The sequence below is a fragment of the Sinohyriopsis cumingii genome, chromosome 9, assembly GCF_028554795.1.
Source record: "Sinohyriopsis cumingii isolate HCF-2022 chromosome 9, ASM2855479v2, whole genome shotgun sequence".
Classification (NCBI taxonomy): Eukaryota; Metazoa; Mollusca; class Bivalvia; order Unionida; family Unionidae; genus Sinohyriopsis; species Sinohyriopsis cumingii.
Window position 1 is genome coordinate 45,549,451 of NC_142969.1, and position 19,642 is coordinate 45,569,092.

Genomic DNA, 19,642 nt, shown 5'->3' on the forward strand with positions numbered 1-19,642 from the left:
GACGGGTGAACTAAGCATGAACGGGAATAAGATAGTAGTTTTAAGAGTTCCAACATCCGACGAAGACGCAGCAACAAAAAAATACGTCGACGTAAACTACAACACCGTAGATGGTAAACTATCTACGTTGCGGGCCGAGTATGACGTTCACGTAGGCACTTTTGCAAGATTTCGCAGAAACCATCAAAAAACCGATGAATTCATTGATAAATTCTTCGGCACTCCGCACGCCATTGACATAAAACTTTCTGATATCAAGACGAACATTGACACGATCAAACAAACACAGCAAAACATCGTAGCGGGGATTCCTGAGATCGTTAATAAAACCAATTTGATTAAAATTCCAGCCGGAATAACTCCTGGGCATATTACCAACATCGTATACACGGTGTCATCTGGATTCGCAACATGGTCGCAGCAAAATAAAACTATCAAATATACCGCAACAGTCACTGGCGTGTACAGGCTATCTTTGTTCAGTGCTGCAAAATTTGAAATATTTACAACGTATCCATGGTGTCATTCAACTGATAAGTTTTCCGGGGTTGTAACTATTATATTAAATAGCGGAAGCGAAGAAATTTTTATTCTGGAGGCAGCTGATAAGAAATTAACCGCAACATCTTACTGGTGGTGTTTGGAATTTGTAGCTGAAGCACCTCAATTGGTTACTGCATAAAAATATATGGACGGTGCACAATACAGGTACAATCAAGCGCGTGAATGGCAGGCAGCATTAAAAGATCGAGTCGAACAGTATACAGTAAAAGTAAAGAAATATCGACGACGATTAGTTATCGTTGATGTGATTATTTATTCAGTGTCCGCTGTTGTTGCTGGAACAGGTGTTATATTATCAGCGGTGACAATGATGGCACCAGTAGCCGTAACAATATGTATTTCAGCAGCAACAACGATTGCAGGTGTGCTCACTATCATTGCAAAAAAAAAAAATATGTACCTGCACGAATGAAAAATTATCCGATTACATGATAAGATTACACACAGCGACGGTCGCATACTCGAAGTTATCTTCGTTGTTATCAGCGAGTCTCAGTGATGGAATATCTGATTTTGAGTTTTCAATGAAATATATCACGAAGGTATCGGTATTAAAGATACAGTTACTAATAATGACGGAATTACTGCAGCAGATCGTGACTAACACAACCCCGCACAAGACCACGATGATCTCGGTAAGTTCAACTAATCCTGAATTTAGTATTAACTTTCCTACTGTAATTCCGGTAAAGGAAATAGCACTACGGGTATATTACAGCTGGCCAAATATCAGATCAAAATCATTTAATGGTACACCAGCAAATAATTCGCTTGTATTTGCTCACAAGAACAAACCAGAGGGTACTCCTGACTGGATAGATCTTGGAATACCCACTGGTAGTTATGAGATGGAGCAAATCAATGAGGAATTTCAACGTAGAATAAAATCAATAACAGGAAAAGAAGCAAAAATATCGATTAACGTTCATGAACCGACGCTATCTTCTACGGTTGAGATACATTCTCCTGATCATGTCGTTGATATTTATCAGTCCACGATAAGATCCGTACTAGGTTGGCCGGATGTTCCCCCAGTGTATGAAGGACCACCTGAACCAAAAAAATCTGATTATGTCACAGATGGACAATCATATCACGAAATTGATACAGTATATAAAAAAACGTTAATCGAAGCAAAAAATTCAAAGGCTGGTGATACCTTTTATTATTTAAGTGATAGAGATATATTTTCTTGGACATTTTTGTTTGAAAAAAACAGAATTCAAAACAGTTGACTTAGTTGGTATTAGCACAATTGAACTTGCTAAATATTTTACAGAAATTAATAAACATCATAAACAACAACTAGAGCAACTACAACAGTACTTTCAAGAACATCTTTTTGATATAACAAGCTCACGCAAAGAAATCATTACGCGTATAGAAATATTAAATCAACTTGTACCCGACATGGAATATCTTAACCAGCGATTAATTAATACAGTAATTAATGCTAAAGCAGACCACCATGGCAAAAGAGAGTTTTTAGACAAGTATAAAATAAAGGAAGCTGATCTACCAAATTTTAAATTTTCCAGATATAACGCGAATGAACTAAAAAAAATCACTTAACGATCTCATCAACGAAAACTTCCCTAAAATACTTGATGCATGGAGAAAACTAGCACCACCTCCAACTGTTCTCAGATACAATAATGATCCACACGGAGGCGGTAGACACGTATCTCCGGGAATCGTTAATATAACCAGCACGATCGTGGTCAATCTGGTTTCTGACGTAATTGATGGTAGCTATCAAACAGATCTCGGAAAATCAAAACAGGCTCAACAAGGATATATTTTATATACATTTACACCACAAGTATCCCCTGGAAGTTTAATCGTGCAAGAACCAACTAATCCTGTGTATCTGAGGTGTCACAATAATATGTTAACACGAATAAATTTTAAGCTCACAGATCACCTTAATCGCTTAATTGACCTACGTGGAGAAGAGCTTGTAATAAATCTGTATGTGAAATCTTAAAGATCCATAAATTAATCAGGTAAATATTATATATGTACCAGCACGTGAGGGTTTTTATACATGACAAAGAAGTACTTGAAAACGCCATCAGAACAGCGTTTTTACAACCTCCAGACATACAGCAATTTAACGTTAATTTAGTTATCGATGAATACGGAAACGAGGCTTTCTTATTAACACAAGAACAGTTAGATGAGCTCCGTCGAGAAGATATTGTCGCGATCATTTGTAACAGAGATCAGATTCTAAATTATGCACACTTCTGTATTAAACTCGATCAACTTAAAAAAATAATATTTCAAAATAAATAAAAATATTTCAAAATAAATAAAAATATTTCAAAATTAATAAAATATTTCAAAATAAATAAAAATATTTCAAAATAAATGAAAATATTTCAAAATAAATAAAAATATTTTTTTATTAGTGATATGGTGATTGGTACTTAAAATTATGCAAAATAATCAGATCATGTGTCTGATAGGGTGATTGGTACTCAAAAAGTATACAAATTAATCAGATTGTGTGTCTGACAGGGTGATTGGTACTTAAAATCATGTAAATTAATCAGATTGTTGTTTCTGATGGGGTAAATTATACAAATCAATCAGTTTTGTAAATAATTATTATAATCTGAAACAATTTATTCAGAAAAGAAATATTTTATTATTATTCTGAAATATTTTATATATTCAGAAATATTTTAATTTTATCAGAAATATTTTATTATTATTGTGAAATATTTTTTTTATTTTATCAGAAATATATGATGATTGATACTCAGAATCGTGTAAATCGATCAGTTTGTTAATTCTGATGGGTATTTAGGTACTCAAAATCATGCAAATCGATCAGTTTGCTAATTCTGATGGGTATTTAGGTACTCAAAATCATGCAAATTAATCAGTTTTGCAAAAAATACTACAACAAATATCCTATTATTATTCTGAAATATTTTTTATTATTATTTTAGCAGAAATATTTTATTATTATTCTGAAATATTTTATTATTATTCTGAAATATTTTTTTATTGTATCAGAAATATATGGTAGTTTAGTACTCAAAATCGTGCAAATCAATCAGTTTGTTAATTTTGACTAGTAAATGGGTACTCAAAATTAACAAAATCGATTAGTTTTTGCAAAAAATAAAATATTTCAGGATAAATATATATAATATTTCTGATAAAATAAAATATTTCTGAGAAAATAAAATATTTCAGAATAAACATAATATTTCTGATAAAATAAAATATTTCTGATAAAACTATATAATATTTCTGATAAAATAAAATATTTCTGAGAAAATAAAATATTTCTGATAAAATATATAATATTTCTGATAAAATAGAATATTTCTGATAAAATATATAATATTTCTGATAAAATAAAATGTTTCTGATAAAATATGTAATATTTCTGATAAAATAAAATATTTCTGATAAAATATATAATATTTCTGTCAAAATAAAATATTTCAGAATAAATATATAAAATATTTAAGAAAATGAAATATTTCTGAAAAAATATATAATATTACACGTGTTCGGTCGTTTCACCAACGAAGTTATTTTGGATCGTTTCACCAGTAACGAGGTTACTCGCTAACATGATCTTCTTTAATTGTCTTATACGAGTACTAATCGTTTTTTTTTTTTGCCTCGTATTCGTGGGATAACTCGGATCTAATTTTTTCTACTGCGGCAGAGAGCGGAACGAAGTCCTTGACCTGATCATCTTTTACTGCAGCTAGTGACCGGATCATCGCTGCCTGAATTCGTTTTATAAACTTGTATTCAGATGACAGTTTAAAACCACAATCATTTTTACGTTCTTGTAAGATTTCAAAATCAGAAATAATCTTTTCAGGATTTAGTTCATCAGATATATTAATACTGTCCTTTTCTAATTTTTTAATAGCAGCAATAACATCATTGATATTTTCATGGTTCATTATTTAGTATATATATATATATATTTAAAAGAAAAAATATCTCCTATGAACCTCTATTCAAGTCTTTTAGCAAGTTCAATAGGCACAGCACAACATACAACATACAAGGACAGTACAACCCAGAATTCGTAACTTGCCACCGCATTCTACCAAAGTTCAACGGGCACAGCACAACATATAATATTTACATATTTACAACCCAGAACTCGTAGCTTGCCACCGCATTCTACCAAAGTTCAATGGGCACACGAAACACCTATGACAGCCCCTAACCCGTCAAACAACGGTCTAGAGGCCTAAGAGGGTGTATTTGGTGAGGACAATCCCCATTAAACTCGTAGCTTGCCACCGCATTCTGCGAGTTTAGAGGATACACGGAACATATAATCTTAATTAAGGACAGCACAAACATACAATGAATGACATAAAATATATACAATGAATGAAATCTTAATTAAGGACAGCACAAACCAGAACTCATAGCTTGCCACCGCATTCTACGAGTTCAAGGGCATTAAATCCCCATATAAATCCTAGATTGCCATCGCATTCTAGTAAGTTTAGAGGATACATATAAACCCCATAACTCCTAGTATGCCACCGCACACTAGCAAGTTTAGAGGCAAAAACACCGCGTATAAGGCCAATATATATAGTGGAGGAACCCAGAAAAACCCATAATTGGGGAATTTTTCTGGGGTTTTTCCGCATCATCAAAATGATAAATGTATCTCTGCAATGGATCTACTATTATACAATGTAACTGCAGTTATTTTTTCTGTTTGTAAGTTAGAAACCATAAATATCTTTTCTACGAGTATTAACTACGACGTAGATGGTTAAAAATACATCGCAAATTTGAAATATATGTATTACAGCAATTTTCCGCTTACGATCGTGAACACGGTCAAAAGGAAGTAACTCAATTACATGAGTATGCTCAACGGAGTTATCCCCTTCTTCAGCAAGTAGTATACGAGTGGGAATTTCTGACAAAAAATAAATAATCAAAAAATAGTTAATAAATATAATTTGAGGTAGTGATGATAGTTTATCTCATTAACAATACTGGAACATGATTTACTGGAAAGAGTCGATTTGGTTATATTTTCTGCGACATATTTTACCACACGCGAGTTAATATCAAAGTATTTCGCAGCTGAATACATTGATTGAAATATAATTTCTTCGCCAGTTTCTATGTTTGTGAATTTTACCGCCCTCCTTACAATTGTTCTGTCATATTTACCAGTCCCTCCCCGTGCAGAGTTCTTGCTCTGTGTAACAGTTTGAAGATTGGATAAACTATTATTTTGAGGATTTCCTTCAATATGATCGATCACTAGACCATCTTTGATCAACCCCTTGTGACATTCATACACAAATCGATGACGAGATAATTTTTCTTCCCAGCACCAAACAATAGGTAACCAGTATTATTAATATAACCAACTGTTTTTTTCAATCGACAATTTCTGATCACACCATCAATATTTGATTCGTAGTTTGTTATTGTAGGATGCTTTATAAACTCGTGGTTGATATTTTGCTCCATTTATATAATAATAGTATTTGTTTAGATCATAATTTGTCTGAAAACTTAGATAATCCTCCAAGGATTTTATAGCGTTGTTATTGACGTTATTGTTTTTGGTCATGATATCTTTTAAGCTCTCTGTATCGTTTATCACCATAACACGCACACAACTGTGTTTTTTCTCGTACTCCAGCACCACATCGCAGACATGGTATTGGTCCTAAGCTTCCACGGTGAACGTTTTGCATGTATTGTCCGCAGAATTCCTTTCTGCAGGGTTTATTACAACGAGTTAATGATCCGATCATTAACCATTTGCATTGAGACATTGTATATGTAATACTTTTTATTTAAATACTTGTCTGAAATGTAATATGGATGAGTTTAAAAGATTATCCCGAATAAAGCCTTGGAAAACAAGTAAATTCAACCTTGACAGGATATCTCCTGACGTGCCAATACGAGATCTGGTTGATCGGAAAAATAAAGGTTTGATCAATAAAATTCACGACGCCAAGAAAGAATTTCACGCAGATGGTGCATCTCATGTCTGGTCAACGTTCAGGATTATTCGCAATGACAAAGGTGTCGACGCTACGATGAATGACAAAAGAGCAGCAGCTATTATTAAACAGCTCGATGATAGGAGTTATCTTTTCAGAATAAAATTTGTCATACTTGCAGAAACAGATAACTGGATTATCCGTGACAAATATGATCATGTACACGGTAATAAAAAAATTGTCATACTAAGTAGAAATTCCAAACCAGGTTTATTGACCGGTATTGACAAACCGTATTATGAGCGAGCGTATCCTGTAACAGCAGTTATTTATGGAATCTATGTGATAAATGAAAAACCTAGCGTTGATAAACTAGCGCCAATGAAATTTTCAAAAATAAACTGTGTAGCCGAGCGAGTAATAGAACATTTTACAAACGCGGCCCGTGGAAACGGTTTAACAGATAAAAGACGTAAAATAATAAACGAGTGGGGCGAAACAGTTAAAGATACCGGAGCGTCTATCAAAGATGTCACTGAGTTAGGAAAAAGATTAAAATTCCCAATAACAGTAGCAACGATAACAGGAGAAATATTATATGAACCAAAATATAAATCAAAAGGAGCTTCGATCGAAATTATTGATCATAACGCGCATGCATGGACTAGCGCAGTAACAATATTTCTACGAAATCGAATTGTTAAATTTTATGATGATAACATGTTTATTTTATTAACAAAATAAGTAAAAACGATCCTGTGTCAGTGTGGTTATTTAAGAGTTCAGATGATGAAAAATATGATCAATTTGTGCGACCTAAGGGTGAAATATATCGTAAAGAATCCCTCCATGAAGAAATGAAAAATCTTGCTCAAAGATATTCAGAAAACATTGATGAGTTGCTCAGCAACTGTTTTACTGTTTCATCTGTTGCAGCTCATGTTGCTAGAGAAAAAGCTCGTGGAAACCAACCCGAAATGAATTTCTTTCGGATATACAATCAAGTTGTGTCGAGTATGGCCACGGCGGATTGTGGAACACCAAATATAAGTACAACGATATGATATCTGTTGATATGGTTGCGTGTTATCCAGGAAGTTTTCTCGGATACGGAGATTGTTCTAATTATTTTGTAAGGTTCGGTCATCCAACACATGAAATGACGCGAGTATCGATAAATGGACCATTGCCGGATTTTGATCTAACTGGATTTGCTTGTGTTGAATCATTCGAGTTTGCTATGGATCTTCATACGATATGTTATGTTTGGTTTGGTAGACATTTCTCAGAAAAACGCTGGGCACCAATAGTTTTATTACGATATATGCTCGATTGTGCGATATTGGTATCGTTGGTGGTTAGTGAGGCAATTATATCATATAAGAAACAAACCGAGGGTTGGTTACCACCGATTGAAAATATCAGTCTCGATGAGGTCATTAGGGAATTTAAAGAAAAATGTCCTGACGCTTCCCTTGATAGTATTATCAAAGAAGCTTCTAGAATCCTCGAGATTAAACTCAATAATAGCGATAAAACAGCAAAAGATCTTGGAAGAAAAATAATAGGAAAGTTTACTCAAGGTGGAGCATATGATCATAAACATCGTCATGCACGATTAATACTAGATGATACCGAATACGATTTTATAGTTGCTGATGCAGCAGCGAGAAATATATTTATAAACCGCGAGGATGTTTATTTATCAAATGAAACATGATTAGGTACGATTGTAAGCTATATGGATGGAGAATCGCCACAGTATACACATTTAAGATCATCGATGTTGGCCTACGTGAGCATAAACTTGCTATCTATGATAAATAATTTTCCTGATACCGCAGTTAGGGTTGCAACAGATTCGTTCTACATCGATAAAAAATATGCAACGTTGTTGGATGATTTTACGGACGATAATGCACCGTGGGGTTCATGGAGAATAAAGAAAGAAAGTATACTTGATTATTCAGAATCAGCAGATGTTACGATCAAAGATGATTATTATAAAAACCAACGATCGAATATATCTTCGACAACTTCGTTGTTACCGTCGGTATATGATCCAATAGCTAGAAATAAAACGGTTTATCTAAACGGAGCGGGAGGCTCCGGTAAAACCACTCGAGCGATCGAGCTATTTCAGAAATCAGATATGATCGTGCTGACACCTACACACAGACTCGCGCGAGAAATGAAACAACGAGGAGAACAATCATGCACTTATCACAGCTTCTTCCGATGGAAGGGTGATACATGGACATCTTTAAGGATGGGTGAGAAATACATTCCAAGGATCATTATTTGGGATGAAATATTCACGGTGCCGTTAGAAACATTAAAAAAGTTTCTTGATTGGCTATTAACAAGAAATACTGCTGTGATAATGTGTGGCGATTACGGTCAACCATCACCCATAGTTGGACCTTCTCCACATGGATGGCTGAAGAACTTTGTCGATTATTACGAAGAAATGAATGATGATCATAGAGCACTTGATGCAACGTTGAAACAGTTTAAAAAATTAATCAGACTACAACCGAATACAATTCAGTGTGAAGTAATGCGTGGAATAATTTCAGAAACACCCATGAATGACTTTCTGCAGTCGTGGCGACCAACCGATTTAATAGTTGCAAGTAGAAAGATAGTTCGTGGCACACTTCAGGAGCGGTTGTTTCAATTGCATAAAGAAAAATATCCAACATTGCCAGTTCCGTTATGTTATCGACCAGCAGATACGCGACGACAAAATATTGACGTTGATATACCAGGACAGACCCAGAAACAGAATTTAGTATTAAATGATATTATCACGCTGTTGAAGATGCTCTACGTGCTGATAAATCCCCGTGGACGCTTGGATACGCAATGACGATTCATTCATCTCAGGGATTAACTATTACTGATACAGTTGTTTGAATCGTCGATGATCACACATCGAATGGTCGAACTTAGTTTATCTTGCAGTGTCTAGAGTTAGAAAAATATTTCAACTGAGACGAAACGTCATGAACTCGTCAGTTATCAATGATGATATTGACAATGATATAATAAGAAAAAACTAGCTGGTTACAAGCAATCTGATAAAAAAAATAAACGCGATTTTGATCTCGACGTCGAATTTATCAGCACGTTGAAACAACAACAGAAGAATCATTGTGCAAGTTGTAATTGTATAATGTTATGGCGGTATCTGAGAAATGATTCAAGACAATTTACCGTAGACAGAAAAAATAACAATCTTGGTCATACACGAGAAAATATTATGTTGACCTGTCTTGAATGTAACCGACACAGAGGTGCTGGTGTTAGTTAAGTGATCGCGGTGGTAATTGTGTATCCTCGGGAATTACTTGTAACTGTTCACGTACAAATCCACGTTGAGGAGCAAGTTGAATCTAGTCTGTAGATTGCGGGTCTACCTGAGGATCTAGTTACGGTGGATATCTTATGTGTGGTAAAACTCCAGATAGGATCAGTCGCTCTTTTTTTTATCACCTTCGAGTTCACCGGGCTCGTATAAATACCTGACAGTGATATTACCTAGCACTGGCTGTGTTGAAAGATCACGTCGTTGTGTAGGTATATTTTTGTTTGTAATTGCATGAATAGGTTTCATATTGGTCATTTGAGTGATCTCATTATTTAACGCTGCTATCACACTTGGTAATCTTGCAACCCATTCACGAGATCGTGTATCCTGAATAAATTCCTTCGCGTATTGATATCCAAATAACCGCTCAGATAGTGTTCGATTAAATCGTTCAACAATTGCCTGATCACGATGAATTGCAGTATGTCCTCGTCGTATTTTAGTATTATGTTGTTTCATCAACGATGATACTGGACCAAGAAATTCCTTGCCAGGATCAATCTGTAGCAGCTGTGGCCATCGTAATGGTCCTCGTTGATAAATTAGCTTAAAAGCATCGGCTACTTCAGATGCTGTTTTCGTTGATAGCGGTTCTGCATCTTTATATCTACTTGCAACATCAACAACGGTTAGCGCGTATTTGTACGTTTTTCTACGTACAGTATCATGTGGTAAAAACAGAATATCAGCTTGATGAACTTCATTAGGAACACTAACATTGAAATGTGCAAAGTGAACTTGCTTAGGTGGTGGTAGGTAAATTTGCCATATTGCCTGTTTGGATAACCACGCTTTAGCAGTAGAATGTTTAACCATTGCTGCAGCAGCAAGTTTACTAATTGCTGTTTTACCTTTCCAGTATCCTCTTGGAGAATAATAAATCAATTCCATTTTATATATTACCAGCCCCAAGTGCTAATTTACCTATCATCGCAGATCTTACTAACCAATTAGCTAATTTTTCTTTAATATTTTTATTTTTTTTATAGAATTCAGCGCATGAATTAATTTCACATCTGCAATATGCCTATGTTGTAGATCATTGTTTTTATACGCAGCATCATGAGCAAGGCATGCTTTATCAATAGCGTTTATTGGTTCCTTGCCTGGTTTTGGTTGATCCTAATTATCAAGCCTAATATCGAGTCGAGTACCAGGACCGCAATAATTATATCCTGGTAGATGTTTAGCTCCTGGGTATTTAGCCCATGAGCACCTGGAAACTTTGACATCAATTTAGCAATATCACCACCGTGCTTATTTGGTAAAAACGAAAATTTCTTTCTACCTCATAGAGAACATTTTCCACCATATGCTATTTTTTTATTTTTTGTTGTAACCATAGCTAAATCAGTAGTTTTAGATCTGCAACGTAAACAATATAGATTCATGTTATAAAATATATGGATATAATTGATTTCTCAGCAACTCGGTGACGAGAGCCAGTTAAACACCACCCTGTGTTACCAAATTCCATCAGAATGGTTATCATAGGACCATCTGGATCGGGTAAGACGCAATTATTACTTAATTTGATAATGAGATGGTTGAAATGGGACAAATTATATTTGGTAGCACCATCCGTTGATGATCAGGTGTTATGAAGTATTAAAAGACTTTAACGAAAATGCAAGATTAATAAATGACGGTGAAAATATTATTGATTTTATAACAGATATTGATGAAGCACCATCCGTAGATGATCTTGATGGGTTTATTAATAATTTAGTTGTGTATGATGATGTGATGCTAGACAATCAAATCCAGCCAGGATATTTTCCTGCGGCAGACGTAAAAATACAGATGTGATCTATGTTACTCAGCGGTATACACAAATTCCGAAAGTGATCAGAGATAACTGTAATATTTTAGTTGTGTTTTATGGCGTAGACACACATACGCTGCGAAATATTCATCAAACTTGGTGTGGTGGTGACATGGATTATAATAAATTCAGAAATTTCTTTTCACGAGCCCAAGTTGCACATGGATTTATAACGATAAATTTACATGATCCAAGAACAAGATATCGTGTAGGTCTTGATACAATTTTTTAATTAATATCAGCAGAGAGGGCGCGACCTCAGTAAAGTGCTCATGTGGTAAAATAAACTATTCTACGAACAAAAAAAAGCGATGGTAAAGTAACACCAATTTGAGAAATCTTTTGGAAGATTTATTTTTCTTCAATTTGTGTCGACACTTTTTTTAAATCTGTCGACACTTTTTATTTTTTCTTTGCTTGTAGAATGGTTTATTTTTAATTTTTCGACGCTTTTCGACCATTGGTCTGTTCGCCCTCTCTGCTGCTACAGAGTTTCAAGACTTGGCACCTTATTTGTCATTGCTAAATATGCATTTTCCCTCCAGCCTTCATGAACCTTTTAGGGAAGCAGTCCCTGTCAGCAGCTGGCTTGTAGAGTCTTCTTGACATTGTCTCCAAGACAGCAAGACACAGGCCCTCATTTTCAATGCCCTTTCTCCACCTCCACAGGGGTGCCACCTTGGATACTTGCAAAGTCTTATAGGATCACAGCAAAGATTTATTTGAGGGCAGCTGCACTGAAGGCCCAGTTCTTGTTTGGTGGTCTCATTTTTAGAGCGACATGCAAGGATTTTAGGAATTAATACCACCAGTAATTGGTCATGGTTTTAGGTCTAAGAAGTCACCAGCCTGAGAGGTCTCTGTCCGCCAACTAAAAGCTTTAAGTAGGAGTCTGAGCAAAACTGTCACATCCCTTTTAAAGCTATTTATTGCCCTTCATTTGTTAAAGGGTCAGGACAGGAAGCCTACCTGCTCCTTCACCCTTCGTAAGGGAGGAAGCAGCTTGTCCTAGGGAATCGCTCTTTTGCCACATCCACCTCTTCCTGACATCCCAGTAGGTGTTGTGCCAGACTAATCCATTTTTCAACGTCCTGATAGGACTTAATGGATGATACATGGAATCTCTGTAAGATAAGAAAGGGTTAGTGACTTTGCATTCAGGATGCTCCACCTCTATCATGAACTCTCATTTGCGTTCATCAGACCAACCTAGATTCCTTATGGGAAGAGGTATATACCATTCTAAAGAATGGTGCAGTAGAGTGGGTGATAAACATTAAAATTCCCAGTCCATTTTGGTTTCCAAAAGAATGGAACAGTTTTGATCATCATTGTTCTTTTTGCATTAAACAAGTGTATTGCAGAAAAGCACTTCAAGATGGAGATATTGCCTCAGATGCACCATAAAAGCAAATGACTGGGAAGACTACATTGATCTCTAGTATGCTTACCTGCCCATCCATATCTATTATCCCATTATATTATCATCCTTTTATAATACACGTTGCAGCAGCCATATAATACATGGCTGTTTTGGTGGTCATGGACCCATGGCAGTCAAGGAGGCAGACATAATGCTTTGACTTGCTTGGATTACTGGACAGCTTCAGAGGGACCCCCCCCCCCCCGAGTCTGCCCCAGTCCAAACAAATGAATTATTGTAGCGAATGAGTCTATTTAAGAGTGGAGAGTCCTTGCAGAAGGTGTCTATCAGTTGGCAGCAGTGATGACGTCAATCGTAGATTTAATTTCAATCAGAATAAGTAACAAACTGATGTCTCTCCAATTCCAAAGTGCTTGGGCGGTGGATGCCTTCAGTCTTTAGTGGGATAAACCGTATACCTATGCCTTCCCAACTTTCAAAATAATCCCTCAAGTTCTTCTTAGAATCCAAACAGCCATGATATGGCATATGATGGTATCTCCACTAGGTGGCCCCAGTGTTCATGCATTAGTAATCTCCTTGACCTCTTCATGGAGGCCGTATTGGAGTTACCACTGCACACTGGGTTCCTCTTGTGCAACAATCCACAAGTGCTCCACCTGATATGCCTCATTTCAAAGGACCAGTCTGCCAAGATCGGTTTTTGAGCAGGTTTGTATGACCGATGCACAGATAGATGACCGATGAACAAGGGTAACATTGTATGGCCATACCAGGCTGAATGATTGCAAGTCATGGTAGTGGTTTTTCTTAAGCAGTTTTTGGGAGAAACGATTCAGAAATTCTGCTTATAAAGTGGGTTCCAAGACATTTTGAGGAAATACGCAAGGAGTATGATTTTTGATGATTATGTCTGCATTAAATCCAGAGAGATAAGCTTATTTATACAATTATCATTATATAGTTGTAAAAACCTGAGCACCCTGTAAGAGTGAGCAAATGGTTGGAGGACATGTTTTCATGAAAGAACTGAATACTGGGGATTTATTAAATAAACTGATCCCACTTCCAACATAGCAGACAGATGGATGGCTAGTATGTCTCTAGTTTTGCTACATTTGTCAGAGGCACAACAAATAACACTAATACATGATTACATAGCTCACCTCTTGGAAATTTTTAAAAGTCTCTGCCAGCTATTGTAAACATTTTTTTATCAATGCAGAAATTTTATTCAGGTGTGATCTTGACATTGAAATGTTCAAAATGTTAAGTAAAGTTCTTTCTTGAATTTTTTAAAATTCTTTTTAAATTTAAAATTATATGTTTGTATTAGAAATTAGAATTATGTAAGCAGTATAGTCCTAACATACTGTTAAACCAAATACACATACATATACATACATACACACACACACATACATACATACTGTGACAGGACACAAAATACAAAGCAATAACAATCTTTTATATGATATGAAAATAGAAGTGTTATAATGAATTCATATAAACCAGAGATTAATACCAATTTTGTCTTTAAAAATGAGAAGTCACATTATAAGTTTGAGCTGGGTACCACACCAAATTTTGTACTGCAATATTTCTTAATGTACTGCAATATTTTATAATGGTGCACTGCAATTATCTTAAGGTACAACAATTCAATGTTGTGGGGCAGGGGCCTGACATTTTTTGTGTTTAATTTCCATCTGTCAATAGCTGGATAAAATATCTTGCTCAATTTATAGCAAAATAACACATTATGTACATAAAAAATATTAACTAATTTTTTTAATTATTGTTAGCTCAAAAGTAAATACCCTCACCCCTATCCCAAAAATGAAATGGCCAGTATCTTATAGTTGATGAAGTTGTTGTTATGTGTATGTTGATTATTGTCAAACTGTAATCTAAAAGACGTAGCTAATGTGTGATAATTAAGCATACACTAGAGCTGACACTGTGAAAGACATCAGAGAGGCTATTGATACAAGAAGGAAGTGTTGATACTGAAGCACACACTTTTCTAGCTACATTATTGATATCAAATGCCAACACCATATCATAAGATGGCCAGTGAACATAAAACACACTCAAACTCAGAAAATACTGAATGGACTATGGAAATACTAAAAAGTTAAGAAAAAAACAAGTGCACTTCTGAAAATCAAGGGATGATTTAATATTTTTTTCTTCTGAAAGTTGAATTTGTCCGGAATATGTATCACAACAATCCATATGGCCTCCATGTTCACATATGAGACATGTCAAACATGTGATTCAAGGATAATAAATATAATTATATTTGTAATATTCACCATTAATTTGTGACAGATACACCCATTATGTATTAAAATAAATCGATAATATTTTGAACTATTTTGTAATGAATTATGACAACACGCTTTTAATACTATTTAAGTCATAACAGGATTCATTGGGAATTTCCGTACATTCCTTACTGACGGAAACTACTGACATTCTAGTATATTGAAAAAGTACCATGAATATCATTGGAAAAATATAATGCAGTAAACTGGTAATACCTCACACTTCTTTAATATCATTGCCTATCCAGAGGTCAGATTTTACTTGGTGAAAGCTGCAGGCTTTGAGAAATCGTTGAATGACATGAAGTAGTGCAGTATAGTTCTTGTACCTATCAATCATTGCCTCGATTAGCCACTGCAGACGTGTTAGACGACAAGCATGCTGTATATAATTCACTCATCTAAGTAATATAATCATGCACATGTATAATACACATTTAACTTGTGGAGGGTGGCATATCACAATATGCAAAATGACCTTTACTCTGAGAGCTTGGTACAAAAATAGAGATGCATACCATTACCTGCTGTGAACAATACTTGATTCAGTGAAATATGGTCACAGTGGCCTTAAAGTTTGATGAGGTTGTAGTACTCATCAAGATGCATTTTTTCACATATTTTTATCATATTTGGGTGTACATGTATCATGGGTGTGAAAAACCAACCTATTTAGTCATTAGTTGAATGCCAAAAATCAAGTGTGTGTGTGTGATTTGGATTTTTAACATAGCTTTAACAATTTTTCAGTCATTTTGCTATGATGTCTGCAGTGTGGCAGTTTACAGAGATGCCTGGCACTCAGGCATCATGTAGCATGATGTCCCACCCAGTCACATTATCCAGACAAAAGGCATACCAGTCCTAACACTAACCTCTTAATGCTGAATGATTAGCGAGGCAGCTGTTAGTACCAGTTTTATAAGTCATTAGTATGACTCGGCTGGGGTTTGAACTCGTGACCTCCTGCATCTGAGGTGGATGCTCTTGCCACTAGAGCACTGGAGCGGTCTCTAAAACTTAACATGTGAAAAGTAGGTCTTGGTAAGTTTCTTTTGTTGTAACAGTGGTGCTAATAAAGATGCATACAGTTAACTGGTTTGGCGAACAAAGCTAGAGACAAAATGTTAAAATGCAACACTAACCAAAATTTGCAATGTAGGTTACAGTGACCTTTTGTGGTAAGGGTGTGGAACCAACAGAGGTCTATACAATCGTCAATTTGGATCATTCTGGCATAAAAAGAGCTTGAGAAATAATCAATGTGGCATAAACAGAGCTTGAGAAATAATCTTACAGTAATAAGTTCAACTAAAGTTAGTGATGAATTGAATATGTGTCACAGCGATGATGCATTCTTTCATGTTTCATGATTCCTGGTTCAGCACGTATACATTTGCAAAATCCTGAGTTAAATGCAAATATTTGTACTCAAAGAATGTGCAACTTAATTAAAATGCACATGTATATATAAATTTAAATTCTTAGCTCCAGTTTTAGGAGGTGGGGGCTATGAATCCTACTCTAAACCAATGACAAGGACACTGGAAGAAAAATGGCTGAGATGCAGTAAAGCTGTACACAAGTACATGGTTTTATCTGAGCTAATATACAAATGCCAGAGGTAGTCCAATAGCTCTTGTCAACTTCATAGTAGAGCTAAAAAGTGAAATCTTATAGCTAAAAGTCATAGTATCTTCTCTGGACTACTGATTTTATACTGAGTTACCACTCATGGTTGTAGCTGGGGAATCAAATTTGAAAAATTGGTTGCTCAGTCTTTTTTGTTCTTCCTGGTTTGCCTGGTAAATTAGTGCAATTGCCTCTAGACCTGTAATAAAAATTAAAAACCTTTGTGATTTTATATGCACACACACACAAATTGCAAAATGTCACGTATAAATAGATTTTATTTTTACTTAAAATTTGATTCATGCAGAGTATGGGTAGTCTTAAAAACATGGCATTCTAAAACTTGATCATGCCCCAGTGCTAGACATCACTTTAAACTGCCACACTGCATACATTGTAGCCTTATGACTGGAAATTTTTTAAAGCTACATTAAATATCTAAATCACACACACAAGCCACTATTTCCATTCAGAAATTAGTATGTGATCAGTTAATTCATTTCATGACAGAATATGGGTATCTAGAGTTTTAATTATTTGAAAATATGGGTAAATTTAAAAACTACCACTGCAAAGTGTAGTGTCCCTCAATATTGTTTACCATGGGTGTTCACTAGTAAGTATATTATTTCCATTTTCACTCCAGACCTAAGAACCAGTAGTTGTGATAATAGTTGTGTTGTGCTCTATAAACATAGTTTGATGCAACAAGTTTTTATTTAATTTGTGTTTTCCTTTTCCATAAGTTATATTCACTAGTGACATTTTGCAAGTTTTTGGCCAGTTTACATAACCTGAAAGGCCACTGGCTTGTAAAGGCAACACTCACTTTGTTTTCAAGTTGAAAATCCTTTTGATCAAGCCGTGAATTTAATACATGCACTTGTTCAGTACCAAGAGAGTTCCACGTCTTCCAGTGAATGTTTTACCTTAATCCCTTAACCTGTAAAGGCAGCATCCAGATTTCTGACCTGACAACCCCGAGATCTTGCCACACAATTGACATGTCTTCAGTGGCAGCATATAATAGATTTCTTTGATCATATATCAAACTGTTCCTTATAGAGCCAAAGCTCAGTCTCTACATAAGCATGCATATATGACAGTGTGGCAGTGGAAACAGAGGGAAGAAATTTATGATGACTAGATAAACAGGATTTACAACCACTAGATGGTGAAGGAGAATTTCAGATCTTCAGACAATGAGAATGACTTCTTGGACTTTGACAATATAGGATACTGTAAATCACAAAACTGTAGGCTTGACATTCATCGTTTATTTGTAAGATGTTTGGAATTAATATTTGATGGGATATTGTGAATCCAATTATTCTGAACTATTTTTATACCAGTACAAGACCTATAATTCATAGATCTATCATGTTATCATCATTTCTAGCATTATGGATTTTAATGGAATTAAATAGAAATAATAATACAAGTAATCAATTTATTTGCGACATTCTACTCATTCTTTTTACTATCCAGTTTGGCTTGTTATTATCCAAAGTGCATCTATGACTCGCTGTCAAGTCCTCCTTCAGTTAGATCCGATTTATAAATCACACCCCGACGTATAGAAGGGTCAAAGAGAAATTGACTTTCTGTAGCCCTAAAATAGAGGGAATTGATATACATGTGTGTGTATATATGTGTGTGTGTGTATATATATATATATATATATATATATATATATATATATATATATATATATATAATTTGTATTGTGTAATTCACCTTTGTTTATTATTGCAGGTAGGAGTTTTAGCCTACCTGACTAATGGCATTTTCTTCAATACATATTTACTTGGATTTGAGCTCAGGACAATGGTTTTCATATTGGAAATTCCTGGTCTAACTGACATTTGTTATGTTCTTTACTTAAAGTAAAAGACCTGCTCTTGTCTACAACACAGATGTTAAAAGAAATCAACTTTTGACCCTCATCCTGACCATCTTATTGTGTCTTAGGTTTTTATGTACAGGTTGTGTACATCATAACTATTCATTCCTGTTTTAACATGTCTAGTAGAACTGTGTGCAGCTATAATTTGAGAGTTTCTTTAAAATATACTTTGGAACTACACAGTGCTCACTGATGTTGTTGTTGTCGGGTTTAACGCCATTTTTCAGCACACGATAGGCCAGTATTAATGGTGGAGGAATAATCCTGGAAAACCCCAGAAAGAACCACCAACCCACGAGAAACTACTGGCAAGCTTTCTCACATACCCACATTGGATGAATCTGAGACTCGAACCCACACAGACATAGGTGAGATGGCAGTGATCCGTAACGGAGAGCGCTTTAGACCACTTGGCCACTCAGGGCCCCTGTGCTCATTGATATATTTTTACCTAAACACAATTTTGGGATAATGGTGAATTCATTTCAGACAAGCTGGATTGTATCACTGACTGTTAGGTCATCACCACACTCCAGGCTATTAGTACTTAAGTGCATTCAAGATTTAATACATTCAGAACACCATTGGTATTCGTTCAGAACACTAAATAATTGTCGACTTGTGATAGGACTATTAGGGATTTAATT